Raw genomic sequence first — 17,800 nt, forward strand, 5'->3', positions numbered from 1 at the left:
AGCAAATTCCACCTACCCAAGGACAAATTGCTGCAGATCAAACGGGCTGGGTTCACATCCCAAAGCTGAGGAGAATTGAAGAATTACAGAGAAAATAGGGAAAATGAGAGACTAGAGAGTCAATAATTTTAGGGAAAACGAGGGAATCTCCTTGGATTTTCTAGCCACATGTGGGGAGGGGAGCGCGAAGGAGAAAAACCTGAGAACAATTCTCTCTGGTTCGAGACAGAAAGAAATGGCACAAACAGGAAAAGGATGCGAGTAGCTCACCCCTGTGACCATAGGCGTGTGCAGCACATTTCATTAGGGTGTGCACCCAGGGAGCCCTGCCCTAGCCCCACCCCATCCACTGCCTCCCACTTCCTGCCCCCTGGCTGCCCTCCTCAGAACCACCAACCCCCCCTGCTCCTTGTCCCCTGACTGCCCCCTCCTGGGACACCCCACTGTAACTGCCTCCCTAGGACCCTACCCCTACCTGTCCCCTGACCCTTATCCACACCCCACCCCAGACAGACCTACGGGACTCCCACGCCCCATCCAACTGCTCCCCACCCCCTGACAGGAACCCCAGAACTCCCGACCCATCCAAAACCCTCAGCTCCTTGCCTGCCCCCACCCCGCTCCAACTCCCGAACCCGCCACCCAACCAACCCCTGCTCCTTGGCCCTGACCTCCCGCTCCAGAGACCCCCACCCTCTATCCAACCCCCCTCCCCACCTCCTGGCAGCTCTGTCTAGTGGCTGCTCCCACACACACACTCAAAGTGGCGGAGGAGGTGGCCTCTCCTTCGGTGGGAAGGTTGCCTAGTGGTTAAGGCACAGGACTTAACTCAGGTGTTCTGGGTTTGAGTCTCTGCTCTGCCACAGACTCCCTGCTTAGCCTTGGGAAAGTCACTTCACCTCATTGTGCCCTAGATCCCACCTGCCCAATGGGGCCAACACTGACCCTGCCTCCTGGGCTAAATCCATCCATGGCTGGGTGATGGGGGTGAAATGGAGATACCAACATGGGGAGAGTTGGGCTGAATTTCTCCACAGCCGGAGAGTGGGAGCCAGCTCCACAGGGGGGATGGGGCGAGAGGGGTTCAGGCCAGCTCCACACAGAGGGGGGTCAGGGCTTCAGCCCTGCAACTTCTGCCCTAAGGTGGCTGGGGCTCCCGAGCCGGGGACTTCAGCCCCACATCTTCTGCCAGGGCCCAGGGTTCTCCTCCCAGCCCCAGGGGGGCTCCTCTCCCCCTCCATCCCCCCCAGTGCAGCTCCTACTGGGGTCTGGGCTCCCCCCCCGCCTCCCAACCCAGCGGGGCTTCTCCTCCCCCCTCCAGCTCGGCTCCTCCCCCCCGCCGGTATCTGGAGCTAATCTCACCCCCCAACCTTCCCCCGCCCCAGCCCAGCTGGGCTCCCCGGGGCACCCGCCGCTGCTGTGGCCGGAGCCGAGCCTGGCGGGCAGGGAGCAGCGATTCACGCAGGGGCCCTGGAAGAGCCCCCAGCCCGAGCGGGGCGGGGCAGCCCCAGGGGAGCGGGGGGGATCTGCTGCTGCTGCTGGCCCCGCCCCCCACCGACCCCTGGGACTGTTTGGGGGGGGCTCACTCAGCCCCCCAGGAGCGGGGGAGGGGGAGCAGCGGAGCGGAGCCTGCCCAGCAAACAGCTGATCGCAGCTGCGCCCAGGCCGCCCCCGGGGAAAAGATCCGCGGAGGAGGCGCCACAAGCTGCCAGCAGCGGGTCAGTGCCGGGGGGGCCGAGCACCCGCCTGCAGCCGCCGCAGCCTCCTCCCCCCGAGCCCCCACGGGAGGGGGGAGCAGCCTCCCCAGCCGGGCTCAGGGTACTGGGGTGCCGGGGCTCCCCCCATGCGCACGCCTGGGCCTGGGACACTCACACACACACTCTGCCCCGGGGCTCCCCTGGTGCCCAGAGACCGAGCAACCCCCCGCCTGCCCCCCCGCCCTTCCCCACCTGCAGCTCCGGGCTCGCCCCTCCCGCCCCGCCAGCCGCACCCAGGGGAGCCCCGGGCCCAGGCTCTGTCCCCACCTGGAGCCCAGCGGGGCCGGGGGCAGCTCCTGCTGCAGCTGAGAACAGCGGCTCCGCTCCGGCCCGGGCGGCTCCAGCGCTGCCGGCAGCACGTGGCCACCAGGGAGCAGCTGCTGGGCCCGGGATCCTGCGTCACAATGTGCCAGAGCCCCGCCCCGAGGAGCTGCCCCGCCCCCGGGCTGTGCCAGAGCCCCGCCCCCAGGAGCTGCCCCACCCCCGGGCTGAGCCAGAGCCCCGCCCCCAGGAGCTGCCCCGCCCCCAGCCTGTGCCAGAGCCCCGCCCCCAGGAGCTGCCCCGCCCCCAGCCTGTGCCAGAGCCCCGCCCCCAGGAGCTGCCCCGCCCCCGGGCTGTGGCAGAGCCCCGCCCCATGAGCTGCCCTGCCCCAGCCTGTGCCAGAGCCCCGCCCCAGGAGCTGCCCCGCCCCGGGCTGTGCCAGAGCCCGCCCCAGGAGCTGCCCCGCCCCCGGGCAGTGCCAGAGCCCCGCCCCCAGGAGCTGGCCGCCCTCTGGGATTTGTTCTCCTGCCTCCTTCTTCCCAGCACCCACCACTCCCAGCTGCTCCTTTCCTGTGTCTGCAAACACCCCCCCAGGGCAGGCTGCAGCGCTCGCTGGGGCTGGCTCCAGTGGCTGAAGTTACCTCCATCTCTGATCACCCAGAGGGGAGGGAGGGACAAAGAGAGGAGATGGGCCCAGGGTGTGAAAGCAGAATCAGGGGGCAGGGAAAGAAGGACTGTTTGGAAAGGTGGGTTTTTTACAAGGGGGGGGATCCAGATGGAGTCAGAAGCAGTTGGGCAGCAGAGGCTCAGGGAGATTGAGGGGAACCCCCTGGGTGTCCCAGTGTTGGCCAGGGATTGTACAGCACCTAGTGCAATATGGGGTCCCAGAGCTGTAACTAGCTATTTTTTCACCCAAGGCAAGAATAAAAAATTGCGCCCCCTGCTGTGCCATCCAGCCCCCTTGAAACACCTCCCCAGTGCCACCCATCCCTGTGGAAACAACCCCCCCAGCGCTGCCCGCCCTGCAGAAACAAACCCTCCTTCCCCAGCGCTGCCCCACCGAAACAGCTGTGGGCCGAAAAGGAAGGTTTGGGAAATGGGGGAGGGAGAAGAAACGGCCCCCATAGGGTGACCAGATCTCACCATCACACCCCTCTTCACCCCCTAGCCCCCCGCTGGCCTGCTGCATCTCCTGCTAGTCAGTCCCCCACCCACCACTTTCCTCCTTTCACCTCCGCCCTCCCCTGCCAGAAACCCCCCTGCCCGCCCCTAGAGCCCCTGCTGGCTCACTGCTCACCTCTGTGCCCACCTGCCACTTGTCTACCCACTCTCCTCCGACTCTCCCCCCCCAGTATAAAGCCTCATTCAGAGCCCCAGGGGTCACTATATTACAGCACACCGCAGTCACTCACTGCAGTACCAAACATTAAACTGCTGAAAATGGCGCCCCCCTCCAGCCACCGACGTTTTGGACTAGAAAGCTTTGCCCCAGACATCCCCTTCAGAAGACATCCCCAGACTGGCTGAGGGATGCTGGTGTGGCCTCACCTGGCAGCCCCCAAAGAAGGAATTGGGAGGACTAAATGGACAGGGCCCCTCTCTAGCTGAAGCCTGGCAAGGGAGGTACGTGGATCCCACCAGAATTTAAAATGAAAAGTGAGGGAGGGGAGGCTCTGCTGGACCTGGGCAGCTCTAGATACAGCACCAGGCACGTAGGAGGATTTCCACTCCTGAGCCATGGAAGCAGAAATTGACTTTTCCTTTCCAGATTTAGTTAATGTTCAGAAAGGGAATCTAGCACCTGCCTTCCAGATTTGAACACCTCAACATTCAGGAGTGCTTCAGCTCAGTTTGGGCAGCTGTTACTTCATTTCTCCCAAATCAAATATACTGATCCACTGTCATTTGCTGTAGAAAAAGTAGGATAAAATTGAGCAAGAAATGCTTCCCAGGGGTTATTAGGACTGGAATTGCTATTTTCAACAGCCATTGACTTTTTGTTTGTTTTTGTTTTATTTGTTTAAAAGGAAGACAGTGATATTGCATTGGCAAATTCCCCAGAGAAGCAAAGAGTGGAACAAAAGAATAATAAAGGCACCTCAACTTTTCCTCGTGTATGGAGGACAGTCTTATAATATGCATCCAGATATCCTCCAATCACACAAGCTGAAAATTGTTCCACTTTACTGCAGCTCTGTAACCATATGGGAACCAGTCCTGTCTGTGTTCTGTGCACATCCAAAATTCCTGCTGAATGATCCACCCTGGGAGCGAGTTACCAGTGACCCAGGGCTGGGGTGGAAGGAGAGTGCAGGGGTGTGTTTGTGGGGGGGTGAGCCCAGGGCTGGAGTGGAAGGAGAGTGCAGGGGTGTGTGTGTGGGGAGAGCCCAGGGCTGGGGTGGCAGGTGGGTGCGGGTTGGGAGTGGAAAGCCCAAGGCTGGGGTGGCAGGGGGTGTGGGTGGAGGGGGCAGAGCCCAGGTCTGGGGTGGCAGGGAGGTGCAGGGGGGAGCCCAGGGCTGGGGTGGGGGCAGCCAACATTTTTTTTTGCTTGGGACGGCAAAAAACCTAGAGCCGGTCCTGCCTCCACGCACCGTGAGGTAGGTAGGAGCGGATCATTATTATCCCTACTTGAAAGAGGGAGAAGCTAAAGCTGAGAAAGGAGAATTGACTTGTCTGAGGTCACACAGCCAGTCAGTGGCAGAGTTGGGAATAGGACCCAAGAGCCCTGATTTTCAAACTAACCATCGGATCTTGAATTTCAGACATTGAATGACCTGAATAAAGTGCTCTGATGAGCTCCAGACCAACAACAGTGCACAGGAATTATTCAGCAAGTATTTGAGGAGAACTGCAATGATAGAGAGAATCATGAGCTGCTCAGAGACCATTAATGCAGAGAAGCAGCAAAATTCATCAAACACAGAACTGGTTCTGACTTATTTCCTTGGACTTAAAAGAGATCAACAAGGACCTGAGTCTCCTCCCTGTCAATAACTCCCTGCTCAGCCGATCAGGGGAGAGACTGAGGACGGGAGGCTGAGGGTTCTCACCAGAGAGCCCAAAGGATGGCCCAGGTCACTGGTGGGGATCACTGCCCAAGCTCTATTTCAGCCCCACATTTTTAGGTGGATCTCCCACAGTGGGAGCTGCAGAGCACTCCCCCGCAACACACACACACACACACACACACACACACACTCCCTCCCTCTTGGTGTTGGGAGGGGAACAGGAGAAAGGACAAAGGAAGCAAGAGACGAAGAGAAAGGAGAGAGGGTTGGAGGAAAAGGTGAAACACAAAGGACAAACCCTAATGTCCCCAGTGAGTCTAAAGGACAAAATCCCAGGTGTGCAATAAAATTCTGCCTCCTTAAGCTTGTTTTCCATGCCTAGAATTCAACTCTCACCAGATGGATCAGACTGAACAGGTTTCAAACCTCGAGGAGGCTCTTACCTTCTAAACAGGGACGGCTGTTTTCTAGTAAAATCACTAAAAGGGAAGGAGCAAACTCGAAAGAGGTTCCTCCTGGCGCTCACGTCCGTGAACCCAAATGCTCTCTCAGTCCTCAAAGAGAGACCTGGAGAAGGAGACTTGCTGAAGCAAAGCCACAGGGGTCTCTGAGATTTCCCTGGCCCCTCGCCTCTGTCCTGCCTGGCTGATGTCAGCATCTCTCTGTGAGATCACCACCTCCCCACCACCTTTCACCAATAGTCTGAGGTCCTGCAAAAGGCTTTTGTGATGTCACTGCCACACCCCTCCCTTGCTGTGCCAATGTCCTGCCCCTGGACAGGCACTGTGGAGGTTTGAGCTACTCCCTGTGGCTCACCCCACTGAAGGAGCGTTCGTTCTAGGCAGCAGGCCGGCTAGACAGGGAAACATCAGACGCTGCTCCCAATGCTCAGTTTTTCAGAAATGAGTCGACTTTCTGGCCAGAAGAGACCATTAGAGCATCTAATCGGACCCCCTGCATATCACAGGCCTCCTGTATGACACAATAGCTACTTTTGGGGCAAACACGTTCCAGAAAGGCATCTAGTCTTCATTAAATGACATCAAGAGATGGAGAATCCACCACTTTCCTTGGTAGCTTGTTCCTGTGATGAATCATCCTCGCTGTTGAATATTTGTGCCTTAGTTGTAATATGAATTTGTCTCTTTTCACCTTCCAGCCATTGGGTCTTGTTAGGCCTTTCTCTGCTCGATTCAAGAGCCCTTTAATACCTTTTCTCTCCATTAAGGCACTTCAGCACTTCAATGAAGTCACCTTTCAATCTTCTTTTGATCAGCTAAACAGGTTGAGCTCTTTCAATAGCTCACTAGAAGGCATTTTTCTCCAGCCCTCAGGACATTTGGTGGCTCTTTGCTGCCCCAGCTCCAGTTTCACAACATCTTTTTCAAATGAGGACACCAAAACTGGAGGCAGTATTCCACTATCAGTCTCGCTGATGCCATGTCACCTCCTGTGACGTTATTGACATAATCTGTAACTGTATAGATCACCGTTGCGACCACTGTTCTATATTTGCAGCCAATATTGTAGAAAGGTTGTCGTGTAAGGGGTCTATGGAGAGGTTCTGATTGGCTGATTATAATGATGCTATCTCTAGATACGTATCATTTTTGTAGTTGACGTTATGAATATTGGCTCTATGCTGCCCGTATTTCAAACTTGTGCTCTGCATCCGGGGAACACCCCAGCCAGACAATTTGGTGTCAGTTCTGCCTAGCCTGCTTGATGGCCCATTAAGGACCATCAGCTATACAATCGACCCACTGAGAGAAGGCAGATACGCCTTGTGACTCAGCAAGGTCTGCAGGGACCTGCCTATGGACAGAACTCTAAGGTTTTTCTATGCCACGTGCTGGATAGAGTGTCCTTGGGACAAAGAAAGCAAAGACCACATGGCAAGAGACTATAAAAGGCTGATGCCTCATCTCCATCTTGTCTTCAATCCTGCTTCATACCTCTGGAGGGACTTTTCCACAAACTGAAGCTCTAGACAAAGGACTGAATGACCCATCCCAGCTGTGGATTGACTCCAGAGACTTGATTTGAACCTGCAGTTTATTCCATCATTGCTACAAGCCTGAACCAAGAACTTTCCCATTACTGTATGTGAAGGGTGAAAATCCATGTGCATTTTATATAACAACCTGGTCTATGGATTGTGCCAGCTCTTTTCCAGACCCGAAGTCCAGACTATGGTCTAGCCCACTATGACTCTTTTGATGGTTTAAATTACACTCACAGGCAGTGAGGATAGAGTTACTGAAAGTTTCGGAGTTAGGAGTTGATAGGTCAGTGGTCCAGTCCCCTCACAGATGACCCCGACCCTCTGGGACAGGGGCAGGTCTGAGCTCTCACACCAAATGTTCATTGTGGCTGCCAGAATCTATGGGCTGCTCATTTAGTTTACACTGAGGGTTGAGTCCTGCTTCGTGCACCATGTGTGAGAATGAAAATCCTAAACCGCCCTTTGAAATAACAAAAGCAGCAGGACATGTTATTGTCCCTGCCCCAAAGCAGACAGACCGATGGAGAAATGCCATTGAGACCAGGGTAATACTCCACTGCCGTTCTACCTTTTTTACTTGCTAAGCTCCCTCCCAGCCTGGTGGGGTCTCAGAGCCCGGTATTGAGCCTGAGCCGAGATGTCTACACTGCAAATTTACCACCCCACAGCCCAAGCCCCGGGAGCCTGAGCTGGTATGGGGCAGCCCTGGGTGTTTCATTGCAGTGTGGACATAAGCCTGTTGTGTTTCATTTCTTAGGTTCTGCTGCCATCGTGTGGCCATTTCTTTCCCCTCCTTTCTGTCCAAAGTGCAGAGCCCAGTTCCTCCAGGGGGAGAAGGACGTCTTTCTTCTTTCCTTCCTCAACAGCCCCCTTCCCTGGAGAGCCTTTTGCTGGGGTCTGTGGGGGGAACAGCCGTTTCTGAGGATTAATTTCATATTAATGGTGTTGATCTATAGATTTTACAGCCAGACTAGATCACTAGGTACCTCTGCTCTGACCTGATTCAGAACAGAGTCCAGAGAATTTTACCCAGTGACTCCTACATCCACCCCAAGATCTTCTGGCTGAAGGAGGAGGGTTCATTCAGAAAGTCATCGTGTTTGGGTGTAAAGGTGTGAAATGATGGGGAAATTGGCCCCTCTTTCAAGTTTAAATGTTGTCACTTCTACACCTAGACCGGGGTGGCCAACCTGAGCCTGAGAAGGAGCCAGAATTTCCCAGTGTAAATGCCAAACGTGCACCTTTGTATGCAACTACTGAGTCAATTGTGAACCTTCCCATCATTGTCCTTTGCTCTTAATCCCGAGGCTATTGCCCCATCATGGGGCCATTTCCCGCCTCTCTTTCATACAGAAGCACAATTTTCTTTGCACAGACACAGGAACAGCAAGATCTTTCTCTGTCCCTTGTGCAAAGACGGGGGCCAAATTCCATGGAAACAATGGACAAGCAGGGGGCTCTGGGCACATCCAGCCCTGTCCGTGAGATGTTCCCTCCCCTCTTTCTTTATGCTCCTGTTGTTATTTCATGGATTGTCTGGGATGGGGAAAAGCTGAGTTCACTGCAGGTGGAGGGGAAAAGAACCCTGAATATCTCAGGACCCAACCTTGCTCACAGGATCACTGAGGTGCTGGGAATCTGCCTGGGAAAGGGACTGTGTGAATTGTCAAGGTGGGGAACGAATAACAATCTACAACTAGATCCACCTCATTAACCACCGACACAGGCTAATCCTGCTGGCAATAGAAGGGAAACTGGGAGTGATTCTTTGCTGTTCAGCCATGGAAACAGTGACCCAATTGCTCCGCAGTGAATGTGCTGGGGAAAGCTGGAGTTTACAGGCAGGTGGAAATAGCAGATCCTAGAAACACCTGGAGCTCCCCACACCACTTCTGCCACCAGGGTGAGGTGTTGAGCTGCTCACAGCATCCCCCACTATGACCTTGCAGTAGGGGATTGCCGCCCCCCCAACCCAATGCAGGGGAGATGGCTGAGTGTATCTCTGCACCCTGAGACCAGGGCACCCACACTCTGTGCCCCACACATAGAATCTGGCCCTGCTGATAAGTGACCCCTATGAACAAGTCACCTCCAGAAGAGCAGGATTGGTCCTCAGAGAGGGGAATGGGCTTCTCGTGAAGCTTATAGGTCACTGGATGCTCTGGAAACAGGAGGGCTCTGAGTGTAACCCATAGCAAACACAACCTGCTAGGGGATGTAGCTCAGTGGTTGAGCACATGCTTTACATATATGAGGCCTTGGGTTCAATCCCCAGCATCTCCATGATCATTTTTTCACCCTGCTACTTTGCTCATGCCCAGAGGGGATGTGGCCCACCAGTCTCCCTGCACCAGTTTCAGTCCTGCTCAGTGAGGGGCAAGTGACAATTGCATGGAAGGTCTGGGGGTGGGTTCTGCTCCTAAGTCACCTCGGTACATTTAAGATTCCCACCCGCTGTGCTGCTTGGAACAATGGTAGATGAGAAGGGCGAATCGTCCAGCACTGGAGGGAAAGGTCCCATCTGCACAGACTGAGAGGCAAGGAAACAGAGGGGCAGGGTTGAGAGAGGTCAGTGATTTACTCCCAGCAGGGGACACTGTCTTTTTGAGTATCAGAGGGGTGGCCGTGTTAGTCTGGATCTGTAAAAGGCAACAGAGTCCTGTGGCACCTTCTAGACTAACAGACGTATTGGAGCATGAGCTTTCGTGGGTGAATCCCCACTTTGTCAGATGAATGGAGTGGGAATTCTATGACTGGCTAGCCAACTACAAAAGCAGTTTCTCCTCCCTTGGTGCTCACACCTCAACTGCTAGAAGAGGGTCTCATCCTCCCTGATTGAACTAACCTCCTTATCTCGAGACTGCTTCTTGCCTGCATATTTATACCTGCCTCTGCAAATTTCCACTACATTCATCTGACGAAGTGGGATTCACCCACGGAAGCTTATGCTCCAATACGTCTGTTAGTCTAGAAGGTGCCACTGGACTCTGTCTTTTTGAGGCGAGTGCTGCTGGCTTGAGATGGTGCTGACGATGGATAGAAAAAAGGCTGGAGTCAATGGCAGATGGGACCACAGAAGGGGAAGGGGAATGGCAGCCCCACAGAAGGTCCTGGGTGCTCAGATGCCCCAGTTATTGCACCCTGGCCTGTCCTAGAGAGAGAAAAGACATAGAGGACCCAGCCCCTACAGTGATCCCATGGACAAGAACCTGGTTAGGAGTGGGGTGAAGGTTCCTCTGGGCAAGGGAGCTGAAATCCCTCCGTGTCCTGGAATTTAAGCAATGAAAGCTTCAAACCCTGCACGGGTGTGGGCTGAGGTGCATCAGCAGAAGGTTGGGCTGGACAGGGGTGGCAGGTTTGCATAATTTTTGGTGGTGCCCAGAATGGGACCAAGTCCTGCCCCACCTGCCACACACACCTGCCTAAGGCTCTGGGAAGGAGTTTGGGTGTGGGAGGGAGAGGGGTTGGGCAATGGGAGAGTTTGGGTGCAGGGTCTGGGCTCAGTCAGAGGGTTGTGGCGAAGGAGGCAGTGTGGGGGGCAGGCTCTTGGAGGGAGTTTGGGTGCAGGTGTGGGGTCTGGGCTGGGGCAGGGGTTGCAGGAGAGGGTGAGGGGTGCAGCATTTACCTCGGGCATCTCCCGAAAGCAACCCGCAGCCCCTAAGCTGGAGGGCCGGGGGCGTCTCTGCGCACCGCTGTCCGCAGACTCCACCCCTGCAGCTCCCATTGCCACAGTTGGCAGTTGGGGCGGGGGCAGCATGTGGAGACCCCCCCCACCACCACAGTTGTTCTCACAGTTGGCTGATTGGGGGCAGCAGGGGATCTCCCAAATCTGGGGGAATCTCTCTGTGCCCCACTGTTAGTTCTCCATCCTTTCTCCCCCTAACCACACACACCACTCCCCTCCCCATTATCAGTGTTTTAAAGGAAACCCTCCCTCCCTTTATGGGATACAGACTCTGTGACAGAGACTGACTGGGGATCCTCTCTGCATAGCCCCAGTGGGGAAGGAAAGAGACTGGGGGAGGGGGAGAAGATGGTCAGAAGGAGTCAAATGGGGCAAAGCCAGAATAGAGATTTTCTTCCTGTTAAAATGTACTGGAGTCTCATCGCTGAAAAGCCGCATCTTGACTTAAGTTTGAACCAGCAGCCTTTCAATTACCAGGCAAAGGTATGAACCACAGAGACTGATAACTGCCTGCTTCCCAAATGTGTTTAAAAAACATCTTTAGGGGTGCAACTGGTTAGTGCAGAGGGGCCATCTGTTGGGGTTATGAGTTCAAGCTTTCTCTCAAGACCTTGTTTCTCTTACCTGTGTAGTTTGTTTTGCCAGTTCATATAGAAAGTGCTATACTAGAAAAAGGAGAGTAAGTTCTAAAATGTAGAGGTGGGTGCATACTTTAGAAACATCCCCCCTGTGCTGCCATTAGTTCCAGTAGATTGTTCACTGGAAGGGCAAATTCATTTCTTTGCTGCTGAGAAAGATGCCAGGACAGGTCTGTGGGCACCAGATCTCTCTGCTTCTTCCAGCTCCTTCCTGCTCCAGTCACTGCTGTAGGAGGATCCTATATGCACTGAGCCTAAACATTTTCCTGGGCCTTCTTAGCATAGTTGGCAGCATGTCAGTCTCATACTCAGTAGGTCCTGAGCTCACACCTCAGAAAAGACAATGGTTTTCTGCTCCTGCTTCAGATTTTCTAAAGGAAATCAGAAAAGAAGCTATAGGAGAGTGGTTCCTAGACACTCTAACACACACAGATTTTCTAAGGCATTAACTTTTCCTACTCTGTGGCGTTTGTATTCTCCATAGAGCAAAATAAAACAAAAACATGCAAGTCTAAGACTAATACAGTATGAAACTCAATACAGATAAAATCTCACCCTCAGAGATCTTCCAATAAGCTTCTTTTGCAGACTAGACTTATTTCTTGTCTGGGCCCAATCTTTTCACCTGGTATAGTCCTTGTTCCAGCTCAGGTGGGAGCTAGGGGATTTCTCATGAATGCAGCCACCTTTCTTTCTGTTCCACGCCCTTAAACAGCCTTGGTACAAGGCAGGAATCTTTTGTCTCTCTCCTGGGGAAAAACCCCAGGTTTAAGATGGATTCCTGTACCAGGTGACATGGTCACATGCCCTGTGAGACCCCAAGCCTTCATTGTTCCTGGCCTGACTCACAGATGGTGCAGGACAGAGCCATCTCCAGTCAATTGTCCTGGTTAATGGGAGCCATCAGGAGTCCAAACCACTATTAATGGCCCACACTTTGCATCATTACAACAGGACCTCAGAGTTATAGTTCATATTTCTAGCTTCAGATACAGGAATGATCGGTTCATACAAATAGGCTGAACACACACAGTAGATAATAAGCTTTGTAATGATACTGTACAAGAGACCTTTTGCATGAAGCATGTTCCAGTTACATTATATTCACACTCATTAGCATATTTTCATAAAATCATCAACATCACAGCAGGGAAGGGTTTTACTGCGGCACCTGGGAGCAGTTGAGTTTCATGTTCAGGCTCTGCTATGAGTTCCTCCAGGTTTCCCATAAGCACACAGGGCCCTTAGCGGGTACTCTCGATACAGGAATGGCCCAGATACAATGAAGTGATGGGAATTGCATTTTCCTTTTTCCTTTTTGAATTTCCAATGACATTTCTATTTGTGATTTCGTTTTGCTTCGTATAACTGTGTTTTCTCAGGGACTTGATATTTACCAGGCTAACTAACAGCTAATAACGGGAGACTTCCAAGCAGGGTGTGGGCGAGCGGAAAAGAACTGTAAGAGACGCTGGTTTTTGACCTTGTGTTAGATAAGAATAGAATGCAGACTGTAGCAGAAATTGCTGAGAGAAGTAAGCTATCAGAAAGGAATATGTACAAACAAAATGCAGTTGTTGCTCCTTACTGTATGTCACAAAAGGTATAAATGCTTGCCTTAATTGTTTATCTAACCGAGACCTACCTCGGGAGGAAACTCTGCCTGTCTGTACTCTCCCGAATAACTGCAGTTGCTCGAAATAAACGGCATAATATAATAACATTTAACATCTCTGTGGTGGGAAGAACATCTCAACAGCCCAACACTGTGGCATTTGATTTCAAAAAGGAGAACTATACAAAAATGAGGGGGTTAGTTAAACAGAATTTAAAAGGTACAGTGACTAAAGTGAAATTCCTGAAAGCTGCATGGACACTTTAATGACACCATAATAGAGGCCCAACTTAAATGTATACCCCAATTTAAGAAACACAGTAAAAGAACTAAAAAAGAGCCACCGGGGCTTAACAACCATGTAACAGAAGCAGTGAGAGACAAAAAGGACTTCCTTTAAAAAGTGGAAGTCAAATCCTAGAAAGGAGCATAAACATTGCAAAATTGTAGGTGACAAATCTGAGGAACTGTCACAGACTGAAGTGTCACTAGAGGAGGTTTTGGAATTAATTGATAAACTCAACATTAACAAGTCACCGGGACCAGATGGCATTCACCCAAGAGTTCTGAAAGAACTCAAATGTGAAGTTGCGGAACTATTAACTAAGGTTTGTAACCTGTCCTTTGAATCGACTTCGGTACCCAATGACTGGAAGTTAGCTAATATAACGTCAATATTTTAAAAGGGCTCTAGAGGTGATCCCGGCAATTACAGACCAGTAAGTCTAACATCGGTACCGGGCAAATTAGTTGAAACAATAGTAAAGAATAAAATTTTCAGACACATAGAAGAACATAAATTGTTGGGCAAAAGTCAACACTGTTTCCGTAAAGGGAAATCGTATCTTACTAATCTATTAGAGTTCTTTAAGGGGTCAACAAATGTGTGGACAAGGGGGATCCAGTGGACATAGTGTACTGTGACAAAGTTCCTCCACTCCTTTAGTAGGTCCTGCGCTTATTGGCGGATTTCCTCCCCTCAGTGGTTTTTCCCCACGGATGAAACCGACAGTCTGGATCAACTCCTCCTATGTCTGATTAGGAGTAGCGAGGCTAGGGGGGAACCCGGGCCCGCCCTATACTCCGGGTTCCAGCCCAGGGCCCTGTGAATTGCAGCAGTCTCTATAGTGCTACTTGTAACCGCTGCTTAGACCGCTCCAGCTCCTGGGCTACTTCCCATAGCCTCCTTCAAACACCTTCTTTATCCTCACCACAGGATCCTCCTTGTGTCTGATACTGCTTGATTGTATGATGTTTCCTCAATCCTCCAGTAGTAACCCCGCTCAGTTCTTAGCTCCTTGTGTCTCTTGCTCCCAGCTCCTCATACGCACTTCCTTCCTCTGGCTCCTCCTCCTCAGACTGGAGAGAGTTCCCCTTTTTATACCAGGTGCCTTGATTAGCCTGCCCTGATTGGCTGCAGGTGCTCCAATCAATGTAGCTCTCTCCGGTGCCTTCTAGAAAGTTCTTAATTGGCCCCAGGTGCCTTGATTAACCTGGAGCAACTGCCATTTTGGTTCCCATGGTACTAGGGATTTGCTTAGCCTGGGGCTAACATACCTGTTCCTCAGTACTTTCCTGTAGCCATCCGGCCTTGCTCCATCACATAACTTAGATTTCCAGAAAGCCTTTGACAAGATCCCTCACCAAAGGCTCTTACATAAATTAAGTTGTCATGGGATAAAAGGGAAGGTCCTTTCAAGGATTGAGAACTGGTTAAAAGACAGGGAACAAAGGGTAGGAATTAATGGTAAATTCTCAGAATGGAGAGGGGTAACTAGTGGTGTTCCCCATGGGTCAGTCCTAGGACCAATCCTATTCACCTTATTCATAAACGATCTGGAGAAAGGGGTAAAAGTGAGGTGGCAAAGTTTGCAGATGATACTAAACTGCTCAAGACAGTTAAGACCAAAGCAGACTGTGAAGAACTTAAAAAAGATCTCACAAAACGAAGTGATTGGGCAACAAAATGGCAAATGAAATTTAATGTGGATAAATGTAAAGTAATGCACATTGGAAAAAATAACCCCAACTATACATACAATATGATGGGGACTAATTTAGTTACAACAAATCAGGAAAAAGATCTTGGAGTCATCGTGGATAGTTCTCTGAAGATGCCCACGCAGTGTGCAGAGGCGGTCAAAAAAGCAAACAGGATGTTAGGAATCATTAAAAAGGGGATAGAGAATAAGACTGACTATATGATTACCCTTATATAACTCCATGGTATGCCCACATCTTGAATACTATGTACAGATGTGGTCTCCTCATCTCAAAAAAGATATACTGGCATTAGAAAAGGTTCAGAGAAGGGCAATTAAAATGATTAGCGGTTTGGAATGGGTCCCATATGAGGAGAAATAAATGAGGCTAGGGCTTTTCAGCTTGGAAAAGAGGAGACTAAGAGGGAATATGATAGCGGTATGTAAAATCATGGGTGATGTGGAGAAAGTAGATAAGGAAATGTTATTTACTTACTCCCATAATACAAGAACTAGGGGCCACCAAATGAAATTAATAGGCAGCAGGTTTAAAACAAATAAAAGGAAGTTCTTCTTCACACAGCGCACAGTCAACTTGTGGAACTCCTTGCCTGAGGAGGTTGTGAAGGCTAGGACTATAACAGGGTTTAAAAGAAAAATGGATAAATTCATGGAGGTTAAGTCCATTAATGGCTATTAGCCAGGATGGGTAAGGAATGGTGTCCCTAGCCTCTGTTTGTCAGAGAGTGGAGATGGATGGCAGGAGAGAGATCACTTGATCATTGTCTGTTAGGTTCACTCCCTGGGCTGCTTCTGCTCTACAACTATAATTGTCTTTTTATACCAGAATCACTAACTTGAGCACCCAATTCCATGTACAGTCCTAGTGGATGTAAGGCACAGGTAACTTTTGCCTCAGGGTAGCTTGTTGGCATCAACCCTCTCTCCCCCACCTGGAGCTGATGAAATTCCTGGCTGGAGGGACACACGCTCCTACAAGTCAAAAGGAAAGGAGCTGATAGAAAAGATCACAGGACTGACCCCAAAGAAGGGTGAGCTGCAAAAGGCAGAGGCAGGCAACTCATCCGGCAGAGCTGAGAGACCACAGTGAAGATGGTGCAAAGATCACTATATTGGAATTAGCAAATGTGGTTTTTTTTTAAACAAATCTTTGGGAAGCCCTAATAAAGGCATTTATTACAGTTCTCTCCCATTTGGATTTTCTGATATCTAATAGGGAATGACATCTGATTGAAGCTTTTCCCAAATGCAGAGCATGTGCAGTGTCTCTCTCCACTGTGGATTCTACGATGTCTGACAAAGTCTGAGTGCTCAGTGAAACTTTACCCGCACTCAGCGCACGTGTAGGGGATCTCTCATGTGTGGATTCTCTGATGTGTGATAAGGATTGAGCGCCGACAGAAGCTTTTCCCGCACTCAGAGCATGTGTAGGGCGTCTCCCCTGTGTGGATTCTCTGATGTGTGATAAGGGCAGAGCGGTGACTGAAGCTTTTCCCGCACTCAGAGCATGTGTAGGGCTTCTCTCCTGTGTGGATTCTCTGATGTGTGATAAGGATTGAGCGCTGCCTGAAGCTTTTCCCGCACTCAGCGCATGCGTAGGGCGTCTCCCCTGTGTGGATTCTCTGATGTGTGATAAGGTGTGAGCGCCAACTGAAGGTTTTCCCGCACTCAGCGCATGTGTAGAGCGTCTCCCCTGTGTGGATTCTCTGATGTGTGCTAAGGTTTGAGCGCCGATCGAAGCTTTTTCCACACCCAGAGCACGTGTAGGGCGGCTCCTCTGTGTGTATTCTCTGATGTGTGATAAGGTTTGAGTGCCGACTGAAGCTTTTCCCGCACTCAGCGCATGTGTAGCGCATCTCCCCTGTGTGGATTCTCTGATGTGTGATAAGGTGTGCGCGCCAACTGAAGCTTTTCCCGCACTCAGCGCACGTGTAGGGCGTCTCCCCTGTGTGGATTCTCTGATGTGAGCTAAGGTGTGAGCGCCGATTGAAGCTTTTCCCGCACTCAGCGCATGTGTAGGGCGTCTCCTCTGTGTGGATTCTCTGATGTGTGATAAGGTGTGAGCGCTGACTGAAGCTTTCCCCGCACTCGTGGCATGTGTAGTGTGTTTCTTCCAAGTTGATTCTCTCATGTGTAATAAGGTCTGAGTGGCTACTGAAGTTCTCCTCTGGCCTCTGCTGAGTCTCAGAGGCTTTTACTGTTTCTCGGAGTGCACAACTCCTGGAAACATTCCCTTTGGGTCTTCCTGATAACGTCCCACGTGGTGCTCCTTGCTCAGCATCTTCCTGCTGGGGTTTCTGCTCCTCATTCTCACGCACCATCCTATCACCTGATGGGAGACAGAGAGAATCCAGGCATAGGTCACTCCCTATGCCTGAGAGAAAGGAAATCTCAGAGACAGGAATTTTAAAAGGGATGAACAAACCAAAATACGTGCAGGAGAGATCAAACCTATCAGGAGCTGATTTACCCCAGAGGCGAGAGGAAGGGATCAGTTTTGGTCTGCATTTCACCAGAACATGCAGGGAAAGTGGGATCAGGTAGGGATCTGCTGCCAGTTGTTAGTCAGGATAGGTGGGAAGCCATGAGTGACATCTGCCTAATTATTCCACATCTGCAGGGAACAATCCTGAACTTGGAGAGCTCACAGGGTCTTTGTAGGGCATCCCAAATGTTTCCTGTATTCATGGACAGTTTCTGACTTGCTTTAACCAAGTCCTCACCTCTGCAGGCAGCTCTCGGGAGCACTTCTTTCTCAGAACCCTGGAGGTCCGGAACCCAAGGCTCTTCCCCTCATTCCAGCTGTGAGACCACATCAGGTTTGGAAT

The 17,800-nt window shown here is 51.5% G+C and overlaps 1 non-coding gene and 1 pseudogene across 1 annotated transcript; one reads left to right on the forward strand and one right to left on the reverse strand.

The window, feature by feature from the left end:
- Positions 1-9,242: 9,242 nt before the first annotated feature.
- On the forward strand, positions 9,243-9,314 carry TRNAV-UAC. The gene has a single exon. It is a non-coding gene; the product is annotated as a tRNA-Val (tRNA).
- A 6,929-nt stretch (positions 9,315-16,243) lies between these two features.
- On the reverse strand, positions 16,244-17,011 carry LOC120381681 (annotated as a pseudogene).
- Between the last annotated feature and the right edge of the window lie 789 nt (positions 17,012-17,800).

The sequence above is a fragment of the Mauremys reevesii genome, linkage group 14 (genome assembly GCF_016161935.1).
Source record: "Mauremys reevesii isolate NIE-2019 linkage group 14, ASM1616193v1, whole genome shotgun sequence".
Taxonomy (NCBI): Eukaryota; Metazoa; Chordata; order Testudines; family Geoemydidae; genus Mauremys; species Mauremys reevesii.